This window comes from Ursus maritimus, unplaced genomic scaffold (assembly GCF_017311325.1).
Source record: "Ursus maritimus isolate PB19 unplaced genomic scaffold, ASM1731132v1 scaffold_1, whole genome shotgun sequence".
Classification (NCBI taxonomy): domain Eukaryota; kingdom Metazoa; phylum Chordata; class Mammalia; order Carnivora; family Ursidae; genus Ursus; species Ursus maritimus.
The window spans coordinates 74240977-74264702 of record NW_024423343.1 but is presented as its reverse complement, the minus strand read 5'-3'; the positions used below and the strand labels follow the sequence as shown (position 1 = coordinate 74264702).

The following is a 23726-nucleotide window of genomic DNA, read 5'->3' as shown; positions in this document are numbered from 1 at the left end:
AAAAAATAGAGCTGCCACACAGGCTGGTGAGTGCTCTAGTGGTCATGTTGCCAGGCAACCTCAATCAGTATCAGAGACACCCAATTGAGCAGCAGAGACTCAGACTAGAAGGTATCTTGGAAACAGAAGGGTCCAGCTGAAGGAGACGGAGGGAGGGAAGAGAGAGAAATAAGGAGTGCCACTTGAACATTTATCCATGTTAGTCATGACCACAAACAATTTTTTTTCCCTAGCAACATACAGCTAGCTTAGAGCAAAATCCTTTGGGTTTCTACTCCTTTCACTGAGTTTTCCTCCTTCCTTGTGTCTGCAGGTACGAGTGCAGAGGCTTGGTAAATTGCATCATCATTAATTTTCAGGAGGAAAGGATGTTTCATGAGTCATTTTCAGCACATTCAAACCATGTTAACTACAAGTTCTTTGAGATTTTAATCATACACTATTTTATTTGATTCAGTCATGCTTAAAATAACCTAGTTTTTACATTGATTTACTTTCTTTAAAAAAAAAAGGAAAATACAAGATAAAATACTCACCATCTGGAGTTAACCCTCTTCGTGGAAGGTAAAGGTAAAAAGGAAGAGAGAAGGAGGCATGTGTAAGCCCCACTGGGCAGGCATTAGAGGAGTTGATGTGCACCAAACAAATAGGGAAAGAACCTGGGTTACGACCTCAGCTGAGCCCTCCGCTCCGAGATGCAACTTTTATGTATTTTCCTAAAAAGGTATTTTCCATTCTTCACAGTTTCCTGTGAAACCTTTTCTACTATACTATGCTCTCACCCCACATTGCTCTCCTTTCTTCCTGCTTAACTGATGGCATGCAGAGCAAATAGCCTCTGTGAGATAGGAAGTTCCTGCTAATTCATCACTCTCCCTGACTTCTTTCATTCTTCCCTTCTGATGCTTCTTCCTCTTATAACCCAGTGCCTTTGTGCGTGTTCTGGATCTTACACCTGTATGTGTTCAAAAAGCCCTGACTTGAGGAGTATTTTCTTTCTCTTCTGTATCCTCAGCCTTCTTCCTCTCCCCTGATTTCTTCCCATTGGCATTAGACATGTCAAAGGATCTTTCCACTTCAAAACATTCACCTGTGCATGAATCCTCCCTTTAGTCCAAGTCCACTTTCAGCTACACAGAAACTCTTGTCTCTGCTCACAACTAGATGTTTCCGAGAATATCTATATTCTCTGTCTCAAATCTACATCCTCCATTCGTACCTCAACACACTGACTTGCTTTTTCTGTTTGTCTGAAACTGTTCTTTCTAAGGTCACAAAGTGAGTTCTGGAGCTATACATAGAATATATATATCTTGATCTCTTCATAACATCATACCATTGAGCATGTCCTCGCTTTTACAATATTCTTTCTATTGGAAATTTTTACAATTATTACAATTATTCTTACTTTCCACAGAAAGGCTGCTTCCTAATTTTTCATCTGGAGATGGCAAGCACTAAAATCCTGATTTTGACAGAATAATAGTTACAACGCCTCAGTGATTTAAGTTGAAAGCAGTACATCAGTACATGGCTTTTGCACTCAGTTCTCAGGAAAGTACAAATGTCTTTTTATTCAAAAATACAAAGTAAATGATCTGTAGGCATGGGCAATGACAGCAGTAAAGCATTATGTTGTCAAATGAAACCAGAAACTAATGCTTATAGTGATTTTCTTAATATCAATTTTTTAAATGATTTTTTTATTCATCTTGGGGTAGGGGGTAGAGGGAGAGGGAGAGAGAGAATCCTCAAGCAGACTCCCCGCTGAGCACAGAGCCAGTTGCGGGGCTTGATTTCATGACCATGAGATCATAACCTGAGCTGAAATCAGGAGATGGCCACTTAACCGACTAAGCCACCCAGTCACCTGGCCAGCCTTTTCTTCAGGTTTTTCTTCAGCTGACTTCTCTGAAGTTATTGTTGAGGAGCTCTGCCTTGAGTTTCCTCTCACAGCTCATTAATAATGGTGAAGCACTATTCTAGGTTATAGAACACGCCACCTCCCATACTACCTCCTGTTCCACCCATTGCGCCTGTTCCAAGCTCCTTTTCTTCTTTAGGAATTCCAGTGATTACAGCTTCTGTGGTAGTTAACCAAGAGGCCACTTCAGCTGCGTTCATTAAAGCAGTTCTTGGGGCGCCTGGGTGGCTCAGTCGTTAAGCGTCTGCCTTCGGCTCAGGGCGTGATCCCGGCGTTCTGGGATTGAGACCCATGTCAGGCTCCTATGCTGGGAGCCTGCTTCTTTCTCTCCCACTTCCCCTGCTTGTGTTCCCTCTCTCGCTGGCTGTCTCTCTCTCTGTCAAATAAATAAATAAAAAAATCTTAAAAAAAAAAAAAAAGCAGTTCTTACAATCTTAGTTGGATTGGTGATTCCTTTTTCCACCGTATTCACAAAATCTCCAAGCGTAAGGTCATAACCAACATCTGAGGAACTTTGCATAATTTTCTCAACTGTCAATGCTGTGTCAACATCTGAATTCTTAGCAGTGGTTATTGCAGGAATTTTGAGTGTCCTCTTAATAATTTCTATACCAAGTTTTTGATCTTCACCAGCTGGAGTTATTGAATCCAAGGCTGGAGTGTCCCAAAGTGCCCCAAAGCACAGGGCACAACGCCCTCCCAGAACACTGCCTTCTTCACCAGCAGCTCCTGGCTGCACTGAGGGCACCTAAAACTCTGTCTTTCTTTTCATTCACATTATTATCACTTGTCTCACCAGCCTTCAGCCCAGCCACTCCATCTGAGAGTTTGCCAGATGTTCATTCAGCTTTTCCTTTTCATATTCACTGGTTGAAATATCTAACTGCTCAATGATTTCTTGAATACATTTTTCAGTTCGGGCTTGTCATCTTTTCCTTTAAAATTGTGGCATCATTTTTGGTCACAGTGACCTCTCCAACTTTTCCTAAGTTATGAGGCTAAACATCTTTAAGATTTAGAGTCAATCCTTCTTCTGCAAACATTGCACCATCGGTAGCAATAGCCACGTCTTTAAGCTGGTTCTTTCTATTGTCGCCAAAACCTGGAGCTTTGACTGCTACAATATGAAAACCAACTGTTAGCCAGTTCAAAACCACTGTACTCAGAGCTTCTCCATCAGTATCTTCAGCAGTTATGACCAAGGGCTTTTGATGAGCATTGGCAGTTTCAAGAGCAAGTACAATGGACTGGACACTAGGAATTTTCTTTTCACTTGGTAGAACATAGGCATCTTGGAATTCACATTTTGGACCTCTTTCCCTTTTTTTTAAAGTTTTATTTTAGAGAGAGAGTGTGTGTGCATGCAAGTGGAGGGAGGGGCAGAGGGACAGTGAGAGAGAGATGGAGAAAAATAAACTCCCTGCTGAGTGCAGAGCCTAACTCAGGACTCGATACCACAACCCTGAGATCATGACCTGAGCTGAAATCAAGAGTCCAAAGCTTAACTGACACAGCCACCCAGGTATTCCCACATTTCTAAGCTTTTGATGTATTAGTAAAATATGGAGAAATATAACTTCAGTCAGACTTCATACCTTCAATAATTTCTAATTCATCATTTAGTGTTTTTCCAGCTTTTACTGTGATGGTGTCCTTTCTCCCAAGCATTTTCATTGCATCAGAAATAATGTTGCCAATTTCTTTGTCTCCATTTGCAGAAATCATGGCAACCTGAGCAATTTCTTCAGGGGTTGCCACAGTTTTAGGCTGCTTCCTAGGTTTAGCAATTACAGCATCAACAGCTAGCATTACACCTCTCCTGATTTCCACAGCATTAGCACCTTTGCTAATCTTCTCAAAGCCTTCCTTGGCAATGGAGTGTGCCAGGGAAGTAGCAGTCGTGGTGCCATCTCCAGCTTCTTCGTTTGTGTTATTGGCAACATCTTGAACAAGTTTAGCACCAATATTTTTATATTTATCTTTAAGTCAATGGACTTTGCAATGGTCACACCATCTTTTGTTACTCTGGAACTTCCCCAACTCTGTTAAATAATCACTGTTCTTCCCTTTGGCCCCATAGTAATGGCTACAGCATTGGCTGAATGGTCTATTCCTTGAAGCACTAAGGCCCGGGCATTTATACCAAATTTCACATCTTTGGCATAGGCCCGAGTGAGGTGAGGAGCCAGTGCCCTGGACACTGGTCTACTTTGGCAAAGGACCGTTGGTAATCGAAGGATTTCTGTGGAATGATGGCAGGGTGTGTGGGCAGCGAAGCAGGCAGTCAGAAGCAAGTGAAGGCATAGAATCCGTACTCTTAACAGTGATGTTGGCCCCAGAAATCTTAATCTTCAACAGGTCTTTGATTTTATCTGGAATTGCTGTCTTATAAATTCAGTGAAGTAAGTCGTCCCAACCATCCAGCATAGAGCTAAGAGCATTTAGGCACTTCAGTTTGCCAAATAAGTGAAATAAATAGCTTATATATGAATGAATCTTAAATCCTTTTCTCTTTTCAAGTCGTATTAAATTATTTTGCTCATCATACTGTTGATCACGGTGATAGCAATGGCAAACGTGTATTGGTTAGTTACTATGTACCAGTTCCTATGATCCTCATTTTATATATATAATCTTTACCATGACCTTACAAGTGGTATTGCTCTCATTGTCACTTTGTAAACATGGGAACAACTGGGTTTAGCTTAGGCAAATTAATCTCTCCAATATCTCCAAATGAAAGGATGGTGGAGGTGGGACTTGAATCAAAGTCTGTGTAATACTGTACTAACTGTACTACATAGTGGTGGATTTTTAGAAAACAACAACAACAACAACAACAAGACAACAATGCAGCACTTTCTATATGTCTGGCTCTTTGATACAAACGTTTATTGTTGTGATATCTTTGCTATTATTTAGCCTCTTCAGTATCTCAGAACTGGCACATGACTATCATCACAGTCTTTCTTAGGGGTCAACAATTATCATTTTGGTTTGGTTTGACATGAAGAGAGAACTTAGAATATGCATTCGGGGAGCACCTGGGTGACTCAGTTGGTTAGATGTCTGACTCTTGATTTTGGCTCAGGTGATGATCTTAGGGTCCTGGGATCAAGCCCTGTGGCAGGTTCTGCTCAGTGGGGAGTCTGCTTGAGGATTTACTCTCTCCCTCTCTCTCGGTCCCTCCCCCTGCTCATGTGAGCTCTCTCTTTCTCTTAAAAAAAAAAAAAAAAAAGAATGTGCATTCAGGTTTGGGCTAAGAGAAAAGGAGCTTCTGTAAAATGGCAAGAAGAGATAATGAAGGAATATTGGGATGGCCAGGAGATATGTTGTTGTCTCCACACAAGAGAAAGAAAATACAGGGAAGTTGGGGAAAGAATGGGAGAAACAACTGACAAATATATCCTGCAGAGCCAAATGCAAATTGAAAAGAAAAATCCTGGCTAGTGACTCTTATAAGTGAAAAAAAAGAGGAGAATATAGAGAGGAAATGAGATGAATGAAAAAGGAATATAAAAATGTGAAGAGAAACATGACTTAAATATGATCAAAGAAAGATTTAATTTCAAAAGTGAGAAGAGAGGGAATAACCAGGAATTAAAAATGGCATAAAGAAAAATATCCAATGCATCAGTAATAGGTTTCGTTAATTCAGATTGCTGCCTTCGTAGGTATCTGCTGGAAATGTAAGCTAAAAGAAAAATAAAATGTTGATTGCTGTTCTGCTGGGGTGGAGCTGAATGGATGTGGGAAATCTGAGAATTTTTATACTGATTATGGTTTTTTGCAGGGGAGGAATCACACCAGCATTTTCTTTCTCAGTTTGTGCACTGTTTTATTCCACTGAAATTAATAGATAAGAGATTTTGGAATGGCGTACACTTACTGATTTGTTTGGATCTCAATCAGTGGTTAGAATGTATTTACTATGCTTATCAAAATCAAAGGAAAACATTATAACCATTCAGCTGCATATAGTGGAGCCTTTCCTTGGACAAATCAGATGTTATTGATCTTGAAGCTTTCTACTTTTGCTGTTTGAAGTATAAAACTGTAAAAGCTTTGCAGAAAATTTATGACTTATATGCTTCTGGAATTTGAACCTTGACTCAAAAATAAACTGTAATAAGAAAAGGTGTCTATTAATAACTTGTTTCTCACTGCTCTAATGTAAACTATAAAGATCTCATTTCTAGAAAAGAAATCTAACAGTTGAGGTAAAATTGAGTAGGGTGACAATCATTTCTCTCCTGCCCTGCACTGTTCCCCAGCCTTCCACCATATTCCTCATAGCTCATTTCTGGTAAATAATACTGAAAGAAAAATTGTCTCCAGAAGTCGATTTAATTGGCGATGACTGGCACAGAGTGATAAATGGACATACAATTTTTCGTGACCCAGAGACATATTATTTAATTATTGCATTAAAATGAGAATTTAGGTCATTTAAAATAGCATTTTTAGATTAGACATTTAAAAAACAGGCTACAGGATAGATTTTATTTCTTATACGCTACATCTTTTTAAATTTTTCTTTTGTCTAAATAAAAACAGTAGGGTGACTTCTTTTAACAGGGAGTATTTTTTTTTTTTTGGCTCATGGTAGTTTGATTTTTGAATCTAATTATTTTTGTCATTAACTCAATGATGGTTTTTTCGGATTACAGTATGTTTTTCTGTAGCAGCAATCAGTGTAGTTCTCAGGTACTCCAGTTAGTATGCCATTTTAATCTAAATCAGATAGAAGGGAAGAACCTTTTGGGGTTCAAGAGGGTATGTCTTTAATATATTAAATTTCTTTACATAAGTGACATATAAAATTCATTGGTGTTGTTTCTTCTGTAAAAACTTAGTTGGATTTGATGAAATGCAGGCTGCAATAGTGACAGTTATTAGAAGTGAAGTAGTCTTCCCTAATTTCAATGACTGCTTTTAAATACTGGTCCTGATGGTTTTGGGAAGGTATTTGTTTGGAACAAAAATCACAAATGCAACCAGAAAAAGATAGTTCCTGAATCTTGCACGAGACTCCAGGTTTGAAAAGTTAGTCAATTTCTTGAAAAGAATGTAGAGTTTTAATAGAATTTGACATGGGTGCAGACTTTTATCTTACTAAAATCACATAGATTCTATAACACTGGAGACTTTTGGAAACGAGAGAAAAATCTGGAAACAGAATACTTAAATTAGACTTTATTGTATTTTTTAATTTTTAATTAAGTAAAAAAAATTATTCATTTATTGTAGGAGAGGGTGGGGAGGGGCAGAGGGAGAGGAGAGAGAGAATCTCAAGCAGACTCCCTGCTGAGCATGACCCCCCCCCCGACATGGGGCTCAGTCCTAGGACCCTCAGATCATGACCTGAGCTGAAATCAAGAGTCAGACATCTAACCAACTGAGCTACCCAGGTGCCCCTTAAATCAGACATTATTTTGATATTAAGTTCTGCCCTCCTTTTCATTCTCATTTACTGTGTTTTGTGAACAATTTCTGATAATCCTTTGAGTCTGATACTATTTGTTACACTTTATCATAACTGTGTGTGTGCCCATGGACTCACATATGCATGTGCACAAGTGTCACATAACTAAGGATTTTATTCTTTACCACTATTACGTGGTGTTTTTCTTACTTGCTTTCAAATAAAACTAATAAAACATGTATTTCCCATAATTCAGATAATATATGCTATTTCTGGATAATTTGAAAATTAGAGAAAATAATAGGAAGAATTGCAAAACAATAAAAAAATCCACATGTTCCCACCTATTCTTTCCAGTACTTTTATAAAAATAAGTAAAAAAAAAATAGTTGTGATTATAGTGTATAAACAATTATGTATGTTAATTTTGTTGAGTTTTATCGTATCTTATAAGCTTTTTTCATGTTACTACAAAATTGCATAAGTTTCTAATAGCAGCATAATATGCTACCAATTAGCTGTGTTATCTATTTTGAACTCTTTTAAATAAATAATGTCATCATACTATCTCCATGTATAAACCCTTTAATATGGGGTTTTTATTTTTTACTTATTTATTTTTTAAAATTTAAATTCAAGTTAATGATCATAATTCAAGTTAGTGAACATATAGTGTAGTATTGGTTTCAGGAATAGAATTTAGTGATTTATCACTTACCTATAATACCCAGTGCTCATCCCAACAAGTGCCCTTCTTTTTTTTTTTTTTTTAAAGATTTTATTTATTTATTTGACAGAGATAGAGACAGCCAGAGAGAAAGGGAACACAAGCAGGGGGAGTGGGAGAGGAAGAAGCAGGCTCATAGCGGAGGAGCCTGATGTGGGGCTCGATCCCGTAACGCCGGGATCACGCCCTGAGCTGAAGGCAGACGCTTAACCGCTGTGCCACCCAGGCGCCCCAACAAGTGCCCTTCTTAATGCCCATCACACATCTAGCCCATCCCCCCAACCACCTCCCCTTCCACTACCCTCAGTTTGTTCTCCCTTATGGTTTGACTCCCTTTCTGTTTTTATCTTATTTTATTTTTCCTTCCCTTTCCCTATGTTCATCTGTTTTCTTTCCTAAATTCCACATATGAGTGAAATCATATGATATTTATCTTTCCCTGACTTATTTCACTTAGCATAATACACTCTAGTGCCATCCATGTTGTTGCAAGTGGCAAGCCTTCATTCTTTTTGATGGCTGAGTAATATTCCACTATGTATGTATGTGTGTGTGTATATATATATATATGTATGTATATATACACACACTCACACACACACATACATACACCACTTCTTTATCTCTTCATCAGTTGATGGACATTTGGGCTCCTTCCATAATTTGGCTATTGTTGATAGTGCTGCTATAAACATTGGAGTACATATGCCCTTTTGAATCAGCATTTTTGTATCCTTGGGATAAATACCTAGGAGTGCAGTTGCGGGGTCATAGGGTAGTTCTATTTTTAATTTTTTGAGGAACCTCCATACTGTTTTCCAGAGTGACTCTACCAGTTTGCATTCCCACCAACAGTGCAAAAGGGTTCCCCTTACTCTGCATCCTCACCAACATCTGTTTTTTCATGAGTTGTTAATTTTAGCCATTCTGACAGGTGTGAGGTGGTATCTCATCCTGGTTTTAATTTGTGTTTCCATGATCATGAGTGATGCTGAGCATTTTTTATGTCTGTTAGCTATTCGTATGTCTTCTTTAGAGAAATGTGTGCTCATGTCTTCTGTCCATTTTGTAACTGGATTATTTATTTTGGGAGTGTTGATTTTGATGAGTTCCTTATAGATTCTGAGTACTAGCCCTTTACCTGATATGTCATTTACAAATATCTTCTCCCATGGTGTTGGTCGTGTTTTAGTTCTATTGATTGTTTTCTTCACTGTGCAGAAGGTTTTTATCTTGATGAGTTCCCAATAGTTCATTTTTGCTTTTGTTTCCCTTGCCTCCGGTGATGTGTCTAGTAAGAAGTTGCTACGGCTAACGTCAAAGAGGTTGCTGCTTGCTTTCTCCTCTAGGATTTTGATGGTTTCCTGTTTCACATTTAGGTCTTTCATCCATTTTGAGTCTTTTTTTGTGTATGGTGTAAGAAAGTGGTCTTGTTTCATGCTTTTGCTTGTGGCTGTCCAATTTTCCCAACACCATTTGTTGAATAGACTGCCTTTTCCCCGTTGGATATTCTTTCCTGCTTTATCAAAAATTAGTTGACCATATAGTTGTGGGTCCATTTCTGGTTTCTCTATTCTGTTCTGTTGACCTATGTGGCTGTTTTTGTGCCGGTACCAAACTCTCATGATGATTACGTCTGTGTAATACAGCCTAAAGTCTGGGATCGTGATGCCTCCTGCTTTGCTTTTCTTTTTCAACATTACTTTGGTTATTCAGGTTCTTCTATGGTTCCATACAAATTTTAGGATTGTTTGTTCTAGTTCTGGGAACAATGCTGGTGTTGTGTTGATCACAATTGTATTGAATGTGTAGATTACTTTGGGTAGTATAGACATTTTAGATATATCTGTTTTTCCAGTCCATGAGCATGGAATGTGTTTTCATTTCTTTGTGTCTTCTTCAAGTTCTTTCATAAGTGTTCTATGACTTTCAGCATACAGATATTTTCACTCTTTGGTTAAGTTTGTTCCTAGGTATCTTATGTTTTTTGGAGCAATTGTAAATGGGATCAATTCCTTGATTTCTCTTTCTGCTGCTTCATTACTGGTGTATAGAAGTGCACCACATTTCTGTACATTGATCTTATATCTTGTAACTTTGCTGAATCCATGTATCAGTTCTAGCAATTTTTCTGTAGAGTCTTTCAGGCTTTCTACATAGAATATCATGTCATCTGTGAGGAGTGAAAGTTTGACTTCTTCCTTGCAGATTTGGGTGCCTTTTATTTCTTTTTGTTGTCTGATTGCTGAGGCTAGTACTTCCAGTACTTTGTTGAACAGCAGTGGTGAAAGTGGATATCCTTGTCATGTTCCTGACCTTAGTGGAAAAACTCTCAGATTTTCCCCATTGAGAATAATTTTAGCTGTGGGTCTTTCATATATGGCCCTTATGATATTGAGGTATGTTCCTTCTATCCCTATTTTCTTTTTTTTTTTCTTTTAAAGATTTTATTTATTTATTCGACAGGATAGAGACAGCCAGCTAGAGAGGGAACACAAGCAGGGGGAGTGGGAGAGGAAGAAGCAGGCTCATAGCGGAGGAGCCTGATGTGGGGCTTGATCCCATAACGCCGGGATCATGCCCTGAGCCGAAGGCAGACGCTTAACCGCTGAGCCACCCAGGCGCCCCTATCCCTATTTTCTTGAGGTTTTTTTTTTTTTTTTATCAAGAAAGGATGCTGTTATTTTGTCAAATGATTTTTCTGCATCTATTGAGAGGATCATATGGTTCTTATCCTTTCTTTTATTAATATGGTGTATCATGTTGATTGATTTTTGGATATCGACCAACCCTGCAGCCCAGGAATAAATCCCATTTGATCATGGTGAATAATCCTTTTAATGTACTGTTGGATTTGATTTGCTAGTATCTTGTTGAAAATTTTCGCATCCATGTTCATCAGGGATGCTAGTCTGTAATGCTCCTTTTTAGTGGGGTCTTTGGTTTTGGGATCAAGGTAATACTGGCCTTATAGAGTTAATTAGAAGTTTTTCTTTCATTTCTATTTTTTGGAACAGCTTCAGAAGAATATTAATTAATTCTTCTTTAAATGTTTGATAGAATTCCCCTGGGAAGCCATCTGGCCCTGGACTCTAGTTTGTTGGGAAATTTTTTACTGACTCAATTTCTTTGCTGGTTATGGGGTCTGTTCAAAATTTCTATTTCTTCCTTTTTCAGTTTTGGTAGTTTATATATTTCTAGGTATTTATCCATTTCTTCCAGATTGCCCAATTTGTTGGCATATAATTGCTCATAATATTCTTTTATAATTGTTTGTATTTCTGCGGTATTGGTTGTGATCTCTCCTCTTTCATTCATGATTTTATTTATTTGGGTCCTTTGTCTTTTCTTTTTGATAAGTCTGGGTGGGGATTTATCAGTTTTGTTAATTCTTTCAAAAAACCAACTCCTAGGTTTGTTCATCTGTTCTGCTTTTTTGATTTCTATATTATTTATTTCTTCTCTAATCTTTATTATTTCCCCTCTTCTAATGGATTTAGGCTTTGCTTGCTGTTCTTTTTCCAGCTCCTTTAGGTGTAAGGTCAGGTTATGTATTTGAGACCTTTCTTGCTTCTTGAGGAAGACCTGTATTGCTATACACTTCCCTCTTCCCAAAGGTTTTGGACTGTCATGTTTTCATTTTCATTTCCTTCCATGTATTTTTTAATTTCTTCTTTAATTTCCTCATCACTCATTCATTCTTTAGTAGGATGTTCTTTAACCTCTATCTATTTGTGGTCTTCCCAAATTTTTTCTTGTAGTTGACTTCAAGTTTTATAGCATCATGGTCTAAAAATGTACATGGTATGATCTTAATCTTTTTGTACTGGTTGAGGTCTGATCTATGACCCAGTATGTGATCCATTCTGGAGAATGGTCCAGTTGCACTCACAAAGAATGTGTGTGCTGCTTTAGGATTAAATGCTCTGAATATATCTGTTAAGTCCATCTGGTCAAGTGAGTCATTCAAAGAGTCAACTTGAGAGCAGCCAGATATATAAATAAATTAATAACAAAGTTAAAGAAACACATTGATAATAATACCATAATAGTAAGGGACTTTAATCCCACTCACAGCAATGGACAGATCATTTCAGCAGAAGATCAACGAGGAAACAATCTCTTTGAATCCGGAATGGAGCACATACTGGGTCACAGATCAGGCTGCAACCAGTACAAAAAGATCAAGACCATACCATGCACATTTTTAGACCACAATGCAATGAAACTTGAAGTCAACTACAAGAAAAAAATTGGGAAGACCACAAATACATAGAGGTTAAAGAACATCCTACTAAAGAATGAATGGGTAATGAGGAAATTAAAGAAGAAATTTAAAAATACGTGGCAATATACCCTCTTCCAGATGTACTCCAGGAAGGGGACCATTCTCTCCCAGTGTGAACCAGGGGATCCCTACACCAGAGCATCTTGTGAGAACCCTGCACGCTGCTCTCTCTCCCACTCTCTCCTTCTCTCCCTGACTTCTCTCTGCGAAAAGGCTTTCCCTCTATGGCACTGAGGCGTTTCTCTCCCTCAGTTCACATCTCCGAACCTTGCTTCTGCCATGTTCTCTCCCTCCAGTTGTGCAGATTGTTTTCTTAATCCTCAGATCGATTTCCTTGTTGTTCAGAATGATTTGATGTTGATTTAGCTGTGTTTCAGGGACGAGGCAAGCCCAGGGACCCCCTACTACTCTGCCATCTTCTCTATGAGGTTTTTACAGAGGGTTTTCTGGTAGAGAAATTATTGTTTCGAAGTATTTGATTATTTTTAAGAAAATGGGTAAAAAATCATTTATTTTTAATAGTCTACATTTTTTTTCAAGGAAGTTTTCTTTTTCTTTTTCTTTTTTTTTTTAAGATTTTATTTATTTATTTGACAGAGAGAGAGACAGCCAGCAAGAGAGGGAACACAAGCAGGGGAAGTGGGAGAGGAAGAAGCAGGCTCCCAGTGGAGCAGGGAGCCAAATGTGGGTCTCCATCCCAGAACCTTGGGATTATGCCCTGAGCTGAAGGAAGAGGCTTAGTGACTGAGCCACCCAGGCGCCTCCCCAAGGAAGTTTTTATCATTTTACATTTCCACCCACAAAATAAAAAAGTACCCATTTCATCCTAAAATATAATTTTGTTAAAAACAGTATTTAATTTTAATGTACAGTTCTTTAATTAGCACAGTCCTTATTTGAATTAATTAGTAGTTTTCCCAGACAACAGGGAAATGTTGCCTTGTTTTCGGGTTGGTTGTTCATTTGCTTGTACATATAATGGTAATCTCTGCTCAACTTTTAAATCTTGTATTATATCTTTCCCTTTCTCATATGTTTTTGGAAAATTTCCTTAAATTATAATGCTTCTGTGTTTTGTATTATTGGATTATACACTTCATTATATTAGATTGCTTTATATTGATAGACAAGTTACAGTTATTAACAATTTTATAAGACAAGATTGCTTTGCTAATAAGGATATGAATTTTCATTCTTTGAGTATATACTAATTTTACTTTACTGTTAATTAATTGGGGACTGAGTAATCAATATTCTGATTTTTTAAATTCTTTATTTACTTCTTCCCTCTAATTGCCCGTCTTTTAAGGCACTTAATTTATGATTAATAACTTCACCAAGAAGGTTGCAGGAAATAAAAAAACATAAACTCAAGCTGCAAATCAAAGTAATAAGTAAGTATATGGTAGCTTTATTAAGGAGGGCTTTTTTTTTTTTTTTTTTTGAGTGGAGGATTTTGAATATTTTACCTGTTAATACTTCTTAACTCTATTTTTGGGAAGTGTGTGCATTTCTTTCAGCTATCATTAAGGTAAAAAAAATCACTATATTAAAATATTCGAGCAGGCAAATAAAATTTTATTTACGTTTGTGCATCTATATAGTAAAATTTTGGAAAGGAGTGCTAACCAATTTTACTTCTAAGTTTTTCTTTTTTTTTTTTTTTGTGGCTAAATCCCTTCTGCATCCTCTCCTTTGTGCTGCTGGGGTCCTTTTGTGTCCTAGAGTTCTGGGCTTTTCTTTGACTTGACTTCACTTTCTTTTTGCCTCCCACTAATTTCCAGCTGGAAGAGAGTGATTCTGATATAATTTTAAAGATAATTTAATATTATTTTTCATTGCCTTCTACAAGTAATAGCTTTGGAAAGAAAGACTAGACAAGAAGTAGCCGTTACCCTCCACATTTCAAATAAGAACTCTTGTAATTCATTCCTTACGTGTTTTGTCATGAAGAATTCAAATGCCTTAAGGCCAGCTAGGAAGCTGAGGTTTAAGATTTCCTAATGGTTTGATGCCTCAGTGGAAACAGTTATTTTCTTTTCAATCATGTGATTTATGATAGAAGATGGCCAGCTCCCTGCCAAATGTCTATTGGGAACTTTCTAAATGCTCTATTGTTGTCTTAAATCTCTAGGTTGTATATCCATTTGAACATTTTGGATTTCTGTTTTCCCCTCTTGGTAACTATTAATGAACAAGCTTAAACTACTGGCATGCCATTTTATAAGATGAATACTGAGCTGTCATTAAACACGTAAAACAAATACATGGTGAGCAGTTTTTAGGTTGATGAATACATTTTTTAAAACTACTTAATTTCATATCTTTTGGGGCGTCATAAATAGCTTTTTACAAGCTTTCTTCATGACGACCTAATTTCATTGTATTTTAATGATAATCTATTGCTTATAAAGTCTTATTAACACATACGTTAGGCTTTGTCATTCATGGCATCTCAATAGATTCATATTCGTATGTACAGTCATGACCACAAATCCAATGTATAACAGACTACCTTGGGATGCGGCATCTGCCTTAGAAACATTCTGTATAAAACTTCACTCTTCTTTCAGTCTCTGCTTGCTCAATAATTTTATTTGTTGCCGCATTGTGCCAAAATTAATAATTATATATAATAACTACATTAAAAAGAGTTTCACATTTTGGAATCATTCCTAATGTTTCACATATGTCCTTTCTTACCTCCACACCAATACTTTTCTGTCTCTCCTACTGGGTCCCAAACCAGAAGGCAGGGTTTATGTCTTCTAGAACTTTTGTCTTTAGTGCCTAGTACATTGTTGGCATCTTTGTAGACACCCAGTTGTAACTGTAGGATAAATTAAAGGAATACTTTCCTTTTTATAATTAAGGTAATTGTTTTATTCTTAAAGTAATACATGCTTATATTAAGATTCAAACCTACAAAAGACTACAAATCACTTCTACTCTTCAGAAATTATCAAGTTTAGGTGACAAATGAAATGGCAGTCAGCCTTCCAGCCATAAGAGCTGCTTCACTCAGGCAGGCCATGTAATTTTTTTGCCAGGCTCTGATGCTGGATCTAGGTGACAGGGAGAACATGAACTGACACCACCCCTTTCCTCCATCTATTGGAATACAATATGTTTTCTTCCCAGGTGTCAAGATTTTAATCTCCCCCCAACGCCATGAAATTTGTTGTTTCTTAGCTCAATAAATATAACTTCACCTCTTTTTGTCAATCATCTCTTACTCTAATCGAGACCTTTGATATGGAAGAGTTAAATATAAGTAGGAAAAAGACAGTTTTACAAAGATTACAAATACCTTTCATGTTGGCCCACATGGACCATTGTAGGGGGATTCAGTTAGTAGGATGCACAAACAAGAGCTTATTATCCTCATTTTCTAGGACCTTGTTGATCCAAAGAGAATTAAGTTTGAATATGCTAGTCTCCCTTTTGGCTGGGCTATTACCTAGAGGTATACTAGTCATGTTGGCTTGGGGTTCTTGCTACAGGAAAGAAAAATGTGCCATGTCCAGGAATGGACAGGGTGGAATCGCATATTTTCAAAATAGTTTTACATAATTTCCCATCCCTTTTATCCTGATCATTAGTAGGTGGTCAAGGAAAGATGAATTTTTTGGAGGAAAGGCCAAATTTAGTGAGCGAACTGCTTTACTCACGTGGGTGGACTGGGAGGTTATTAGAAAGTTGGTCAGGTATCTTTTTCAGTCTTTTTTTGAGGATGTTATTCCAACACTCAGCAAAAAATTTTGAATGGTAGGAAGTGTGGAAAATCCATCTAAAACCATGATTATCATTCCATTGTTGGGTGGCCTTTGTCACAAAAGACATACCATTGTCAGACTGTAGATGGCCTGGAAATCAGAAAACATGACCCAGTTAATTTTGTGGGCCACTGTGGTATGGCCAGAGGTGGCTGTTCGGACAGTGACAGCAACACTATAACCTGAGACTGGGTAGGATTGTGACTTGTATAGGTTGGTGCCTGTACCAAACATCGCCATACTCAGAGCTATAGGTGCGAGCCATACCTTTACAGGTACATATGGCCTTCTGTCCACTCTGGTGACAGGATACCTCAACCTTATCCTTAATCTTTTTTTTCCATAAGATAGCTGAGATCTGGGTAAAAGGAACCATGGATGTCAGAAGACATCGAGGGAGAGAGCAGCTTTATGCCAATGAACAAGTTTGCTTTTATTTTTTATTTAGAGTGACCATTCACCTACAACTCAACCAAACAAATGTTATGTTTCTGGTTTTCGTTATTATTATTGCCAGTGCTTAATTTTACCACATTTTTCTCGGATCTTTTACTTCTCAGTCCTTCTTGAATTCACTCATTCAACTAATGTTTATCAATCACCTATTTTGTGCTAAAAACTATTTTTAGTATCTTAAGAATAGCATGGAAAATAATGGACATAATTCCATGGGGAAAGTAGGCAATAAATAAACACGCACTAGCGATATGCACTCCAAATAATCTACAGAAGTATATGGCATAGATGGTGGCAGGGCATTATATTAGATAAATTGGTCCAGAAAAGAAATCTCTAAGGATATATGAGCAGAGATCTGAATAAAAGGTAAGGGTTGTGCCATTGGATTATTTAGGGGAAGAGTGTTTTAGGGGGAACTTTAAGCATGAAGATTCTGGAGCACATTGAGTGAAAGAGAGAGAGAGATAGAAGATGAGGTCTGAAAAGGGAGTCAAGGTCCAGATTTGGTTGAATGCTATAGGTCAAGAGAAGGATTTAGAATTTAAATGTGATAGAAAGCCATTGGTCAATGTGAGCAGAACAGAGAAGAGATCTGATTAAATGTAAATTTTAATAGGATCAACCTGATTTCTGTGCAGAGAATAGATTATTATGGGAGTGCATTTAAGAAGATAATGAATAGCATATGATTGAGTGATAGCACTTTTAAAGATATGCTCAAGAGAAATGAATACATGTGTCCATACAAATATTTGTGCATGAATTTTCATAGTTGCATTATTCATAATAACCAAAAAGTGAAAAATAATCCAAATATAGACCTACTGACAAATGAATAAATAAAAAGTAGTATGCCCATGTAATGGAATATTATTTGGCAAGAAAAAGAAATGAAGTACTGGTATATGCTACAACATGGATAAATCTTGAAAATATTATGCTAAGTGAAGAAGACAGTCACAAAGTATCATATGTTGTATGATACTGTTTAAATGAGAGTTCAGAATGGACACTTCTATAAGAGACAGAAATTACATTAGCAGTTACCTAGGGCTAGGGGTATGGGACAATTGAGAGGTTATAGCAAAGGGGAACTGTTTTCTTTTAAGGTAACAGAAGTGTTCTAAAAGTGTTTGTGCATAGCTCTGTGACTATACTACAAGCCAAGGCATTGTAAATTTTAAGTGGGTGAATTATATGGTTTGTAAATTCTATCTCAATAAAGTTATTTTTTAAAAAAAGTAGTTTAAGCAGTATGTCAAGGTGGTGATGGTGGCTTGGTCTAGAGTGGCAGCAGTGGAATTGGTAAGAGGTGGGTCATATCTGAAAGCAGAGCCAACAGAATTTGCTGCAAGATCAAATAAGAGATGTAAAAAAAAGTTGCACAGGAAGCAGCAGATGTTGGCGAGGTTGCAGAGAAAGGGGAACCCTCTTTCACTGTTGGCGGGAATCCAAACTGGTGCAGCCATTCTGGAAAATAGTACGGAGGTTCCTCAAAAAGTTAAAAATAGAAATACCCTACAACCCAGCAATTGTCCTACTAGGTATTTACCCAAAGGATACAGAAATGCTAATTTGAAGGAATACATGCACCCCAAAGTTTATGGCAGCATTATCAACAATAGCCAAATTATGGAAAGAGCCCAAATGTCCATCAACTGATGAATGGATAAAGGAGGTGTGGTATCTATTTGTCTATCTATCTATCTATCTATCTATCTATCTATCTATCTATCTATGTATCTATAATGAAATATTGCTCAGCCATAAAAAGAATGAAGTCTTGCCATTTGCAATGACATGGATGGTTGCTAGAGAGTATTATGCTAAGTGAAATAAGTCAGTCAGAGAAAGAAAAATACCATGTGATTTCATTCATATTTGGATTTAAGAAACAAAACAAATGAGCCAAGGGAAAAAATAAGAGAGACAAATCAAGGAACAGACTCTTAACTGGAGAACAAACTGGTGGTTACTGGAGAGGAAGTCGGTGGAGGATGGGTTAAACAGGTAATGAGTATTAAGGAGGGTACTTGTGATGAGCACTGGGTACTAAATGTAAGGGTGAATCACTAAATTCTACAGATGAAAGAAAAAAGAAGAGTACAAGGTTTTTGGCCAAGCATGTCAAATGCTACTTAGGAGTTATGTAAAATAGTGCTTGAGGATTGACCATTGAATTTGACCCATTGGTTGTGACTGTATCAAATAAGGTTTCCATATGGTGGCAGGGGCTTAAAGCCTGGTGGGTTTAAGAGAAAATATGAGGTTAGGGATATGGGATATGTAAACAGTGGTTATGTGTAATTCTTTCCAGAAGTTTTGCATTAAAGATGAGCAGGTTGCTGGAAGAATAGCTGAAGAGGGATGTGGGGCCAAATTAGTTTATTTTAAGATGATTATTCATATAGCATCTTTGTATCGATAACATTGACTTAGTAGAGAAGAAAAAATGATGCAGAAGAGACAAGTGCAATCCATCAGTGAAATCCTATGTGAGAGCAGAGGGTGTTGCACTCCTAAAAGGACAGTCATCCATTGTAACACCTGGACTTGCAGGTTTAGGCTTGGCAGTAATGGAAACAAGCGAGTTGATACATTCAACATGGCAGCAGGCAAAGTAGTCTTCTGATTATTTATGTCTTCTCCACTAAATGTAGAAGTGTAATGATGGGCTAAGAGGAGAAAGTGTGGAGATGGCAGTCTGGGGAAGGCAAACAAGGTATGAAAGTTTCCTGATGGGTGGAGATTGGTTTGAACTGTTGCAGGATTGCAGCAAAGCACTGGAAGTCTACTTGTAGTGTGATGTGAATTTATAGTGTTAAAATGAGAACAGGCAGCATATGGGGGGTGGGGGGCTCATTCAAGGTCATGTTCATCTGTTTGCATGTAGGAGTGGAATAGGGGAAAGTTGGATTAACCTGTGTATTAGTTTGGTGGAGCTGCCATAACAAAGTATCACAGACCATGTTGCTTACACAGAGAAATTGATCTTCTCACAGAATTTAGAAGTCCATAATCAGTGTGTCAGTGGACTTAAAATTTCATTCTGAGGTCTTTCTCTGTGGCATATGGATGGCTACCTTCTCTGTTTTCCCATCGTCTTTCCTCTGATTGTGTCCTAATCACCTCTTTTTATAAGGTGCCTGTCATTTCTATTAGGGCCCATGTGTATGACCTCATTTTGCCTTCATTACCTCTTTAAAGGCTCTATCTTCAAATATCGTCACATTCTAAAATACTGGGGGTTAGGACTTCACACACGAATTTTTGGGGATGGGTGTGGCAAAATTCATAATAATAATCCACAACAACCAGTGCTGGAGTTTTAAAAACTTAAATGTATTTGAGTGAGAAAGGGAATATGTAAAATATTTGAAATCTTGTTCTTATAAAACTATTTAAGAGAACAGATAATAAACAAATTAAAAAACCAATGAGTCTTTTAATATGTTTGGGGTAATATGTACAAAGAACAAAGATAAAATGAGTCAAGAAATACAGAGTGACTAAATTGTGTGTGTTATTGCATATAGGTTGATAGGAAAGCTCTCCAAGATTTGACATTTGAGCAGGAAGGAAGTAAGAACTTAAGGAAATAAGAACAGGGAGCCATGACCATGTCAGTGGACAGAGAAAACAGCATATGCCATGCCCTGAGGCAAGGTATAGGTAAGGAATAGTCTGGAGACCCAAGTCACTGATAGAGAACATCTAGGAAAAGGGTCAGAAAGATACTGATCAGGGAGTCAAACGATAGGTACACAAATATTTTGTTTTTGCCTTAAAAAATGAGGTATAATTATATAGAATGAAAGGCACAGATCTTAAGTCTATAGTTCAAAGAGTTTTGACAATTGTAAAATCCTGTGTAACTCTTCCTGATCAGAAACTCTACTAAATATATTTGTGATTATTAACCATAAAACACTGTAATTTGTAATACTCACAATTATTAATGTTAGATATATTTGTGATGCTCATCTTGTCCCCCGACACTCTGAATACATACACACTGAATATATACTACTTCTGGAAGGATGGGCAAAGAGAATTCTCACTCCTTTTTCTTATTCTTTTGATGATGTTCATGATGATGATAATATTACTACTAATATGATGATAATATTACTACTAATAACTAATGTATATTGAGCCCCTCCTAGGTGCCGGGCACTGTTATAAGAGCTTTGCATGTAATAATTCCTTCAGTACTCATCATAGCCTGTGAGGTAGGTATTATTGTTCACATTTTCTGATTAGCAGAACTGAGGCACAGATTTAAGAAACTTGAATTAAGCCATACAACTAGTGGGTATTGGAACTCAGATTCAACCCATGGCATTCTAACTCTGCACTGTATAAGTTTAGATCTTATGCTTGGTTGCCTCCTCATAGTCAGATTTTATATTATGAATATTCCACTTTCCTTAGTTTAAAAGCAAGTGAGGGTCTTTTTCCCCTTCTAGTCCACTTTTTCCACACCGGCAGAGAGGTATTCACTTAACAGGCATTCGTTTTGCTTCTTTCTCTCTTAGTATATAAGTCCTATGTGTTGTGATTTTTATGGTGGATCCTTTGGTTTAGGCTGTGGGTGGATTCCCTTAGCTCATCTTAATTTTTGATCTTCAGTCATACATAGATCAGTCTTCCTGTCAAGCATACCTGTGGCGAGAGCAGGGTATTTTTTTTTTTTTTCAGTGCTTACACATTAGAAATATCAGTCCGTAAACCAAATTCTGCAAATTTGTGCAGTCATCAGCTCCCAGAAGTCCTGCATAGCTATTTAAAACATTTGAAGCATGCTGGTGCCTGAAACTTCTGGGAGCGCTACCAGCAGTCTTCCACTAGCTCCCAGGATCCTTTGGCAGCCTCACAAAGTAGATTGAATAAATTTGCACCTATTATGCAATTTTCCACAAAATAAGTGAGTACAGATAAAAATATGTCTAATAGCAACTAAACTAGACTCTCTATGCAAGTGATAACCTCGTAATTCAGAAACAAGAAACTCTTTCTCCTTATTTAAAAACATATTTACCAAACTCCTAAGCTTCATCTAGATTTTTTTATTTAAAATCTATTTTTGATACAAAAAGAAAATGGTGCCTATCCGCAAACAAAAATCCTGGAAGATGCATAGAATATCTGGCTGATATCATGATTTGGTGGGCAAGAAGAAAAAGACAGGCAATCTGACTAGAAGATGGTACTTGATAGTTTTCTTTTAAAAGTATTCCTGCCTAGAGAAATACTTTTAAAGAGAGAAATAACTGTGCTCAAAAGATATTGAAACAATTAGGAAAGGGGCTGTGTTTTCAGATAGAAGAGCCTATAGTTTATGCAAGTTAGTCATGTTCCACATTGGTTTGGCAAGCCGGCGATATTGCAGAACTTGGATTTGGTTTGAGAAACCGAGAAGTGTTTGCAAATAAACAGAGGCTTACTGGAATAAAATCATAATGCAGATGCTGATTCTCTTAAATAAACCGGGGCTACCAACTGTGCTTATGTCGGTTACTATTACTGTGTATATTGTACCATCCTTCTGCTCAACGGGTTTTGTTCTCATGAAGAATATTGGGATACAATATATGTGATTACTGTTATATAAGGGCCAGCAGCTAAAACTGATGGGTGATAAAATGTAGTGTATTTTCAAGGTAGAGATAGAATTAAAAACTTGAAATATATGAGGAAAGACTTTCACAAACAAAAATTTAAACAGCAGTGTAGTTTTATCACTTAAAATAGGAGACTTCTCTCAGCGCTAGTGCCTTGATATATAACCAGGCTATGAAATTAGAATAATTTGAATAATGCTTGAGGATTTTGACTTTCTATTATAACTAAAGTTTATATTAAATTCTGAATAACCTTAACTGTTAGGCTCTTATTAGGAAATGTCTTATCTTAGACATTTTAATATTTAATATTAAGTGATTTCACATTTTTTATTATCAAAATATTTTTTATATTTTCTTTTAAAAATGTTCTCATACTTTATCTCACTTAAGCCTTACCATATTTTGTGAGGTGAATATGACAGGAAATATGTTATAGTAAAGACAATGAAGCACAGAGAGGCAAAATGCCAACCCAAAGACATCTTTTCATTTTATGACAAGAGCCAGGGATGGTGTTGTTTATGTCTTTTATTATAGATCTTTATATAACATATAAGATCCTTTATTACAGGATCTTTTATTTTTAAGATATTCCTGTCCTAAATCTGGGGATGGCTATTTGGTAACCATCAGTGTTATATATACTTTGCTGTGAGACTTTTTTTCCACAATAGACTGAAGGGAACTAGTTCATCACAGGACCAAAGAAAGAACATTTGATAGCTTGAATTGTTTCATATCTCATATTCAGTAAAGCATGCACAAAGTAGCAGGAAATATACATAGGGGAATCATTTCCTTGTTATCAGGTTTAGAGGCTGAGTTCCAATGTTTAGTTATAATATTTATAGAAAAATGAAGTTGGAATGAAATAAAGGAGATAGTTAACCTGCCATTTTTTTCAAGAAAAAAATAAGCAAACAGATAAACCCCAAATATCGTGTATTCCTTCAATGTGCACATTTTGTACCTTTCATTTTTTTAATATTTATATGCTGAATAAATGTAAATTTAATGTGGATATTGAAAATAGATTCTTTGTTATAATTTTTTCCACTGTCACCCTATGTAAATTTTTAATTCATTGTGAGTCTGGGTAGGTTGTAACAGGCAGCAGCGTTTGTGTTGCTTTGTCATGCAAAGTCTGCTGCCATTAATTTGAAGAGCTTCTGCCTCCACAAATTGCACTTTGATGTTTTTATTTTGAGACAAATATTTATGAAATATTTCAAGTATCTTTGTATTTAATAGCTAGCTGTTCTTCCCAAATATCTTTTAAAACTATGTTATGTATTCACATCAAAGATTTTAAATTTAAGTTATTATTTTATTTTACTTAATTTTTTTAGAGAGAGAGTGAGTGGGGTGGGGGACGGACAGAGGAGAGGAAGAGGGAGAGGGAGAATCCTGAGCAGGCCGACATGGGGCTCCATCTCATGACCCATGACCCTGAGATCATGATGAGCCGAAATCAAGAGTTGGACACCCAACCGGCTGCCC

At 36.9% G+C, this 23726-nt stretch overlaps 1 pseudogene; it reads right to left on the bottom strand.

Moving 5' to 3' along the window:
- Positions 1-1977: 1977 nt before the first annotated feature.
- On the bottom strand, positions 1978-16380 carry LOC103659855 (annotated as a pseudogene).
- Positions 16381-23726: the final 7346 nt, after the last annotated feature.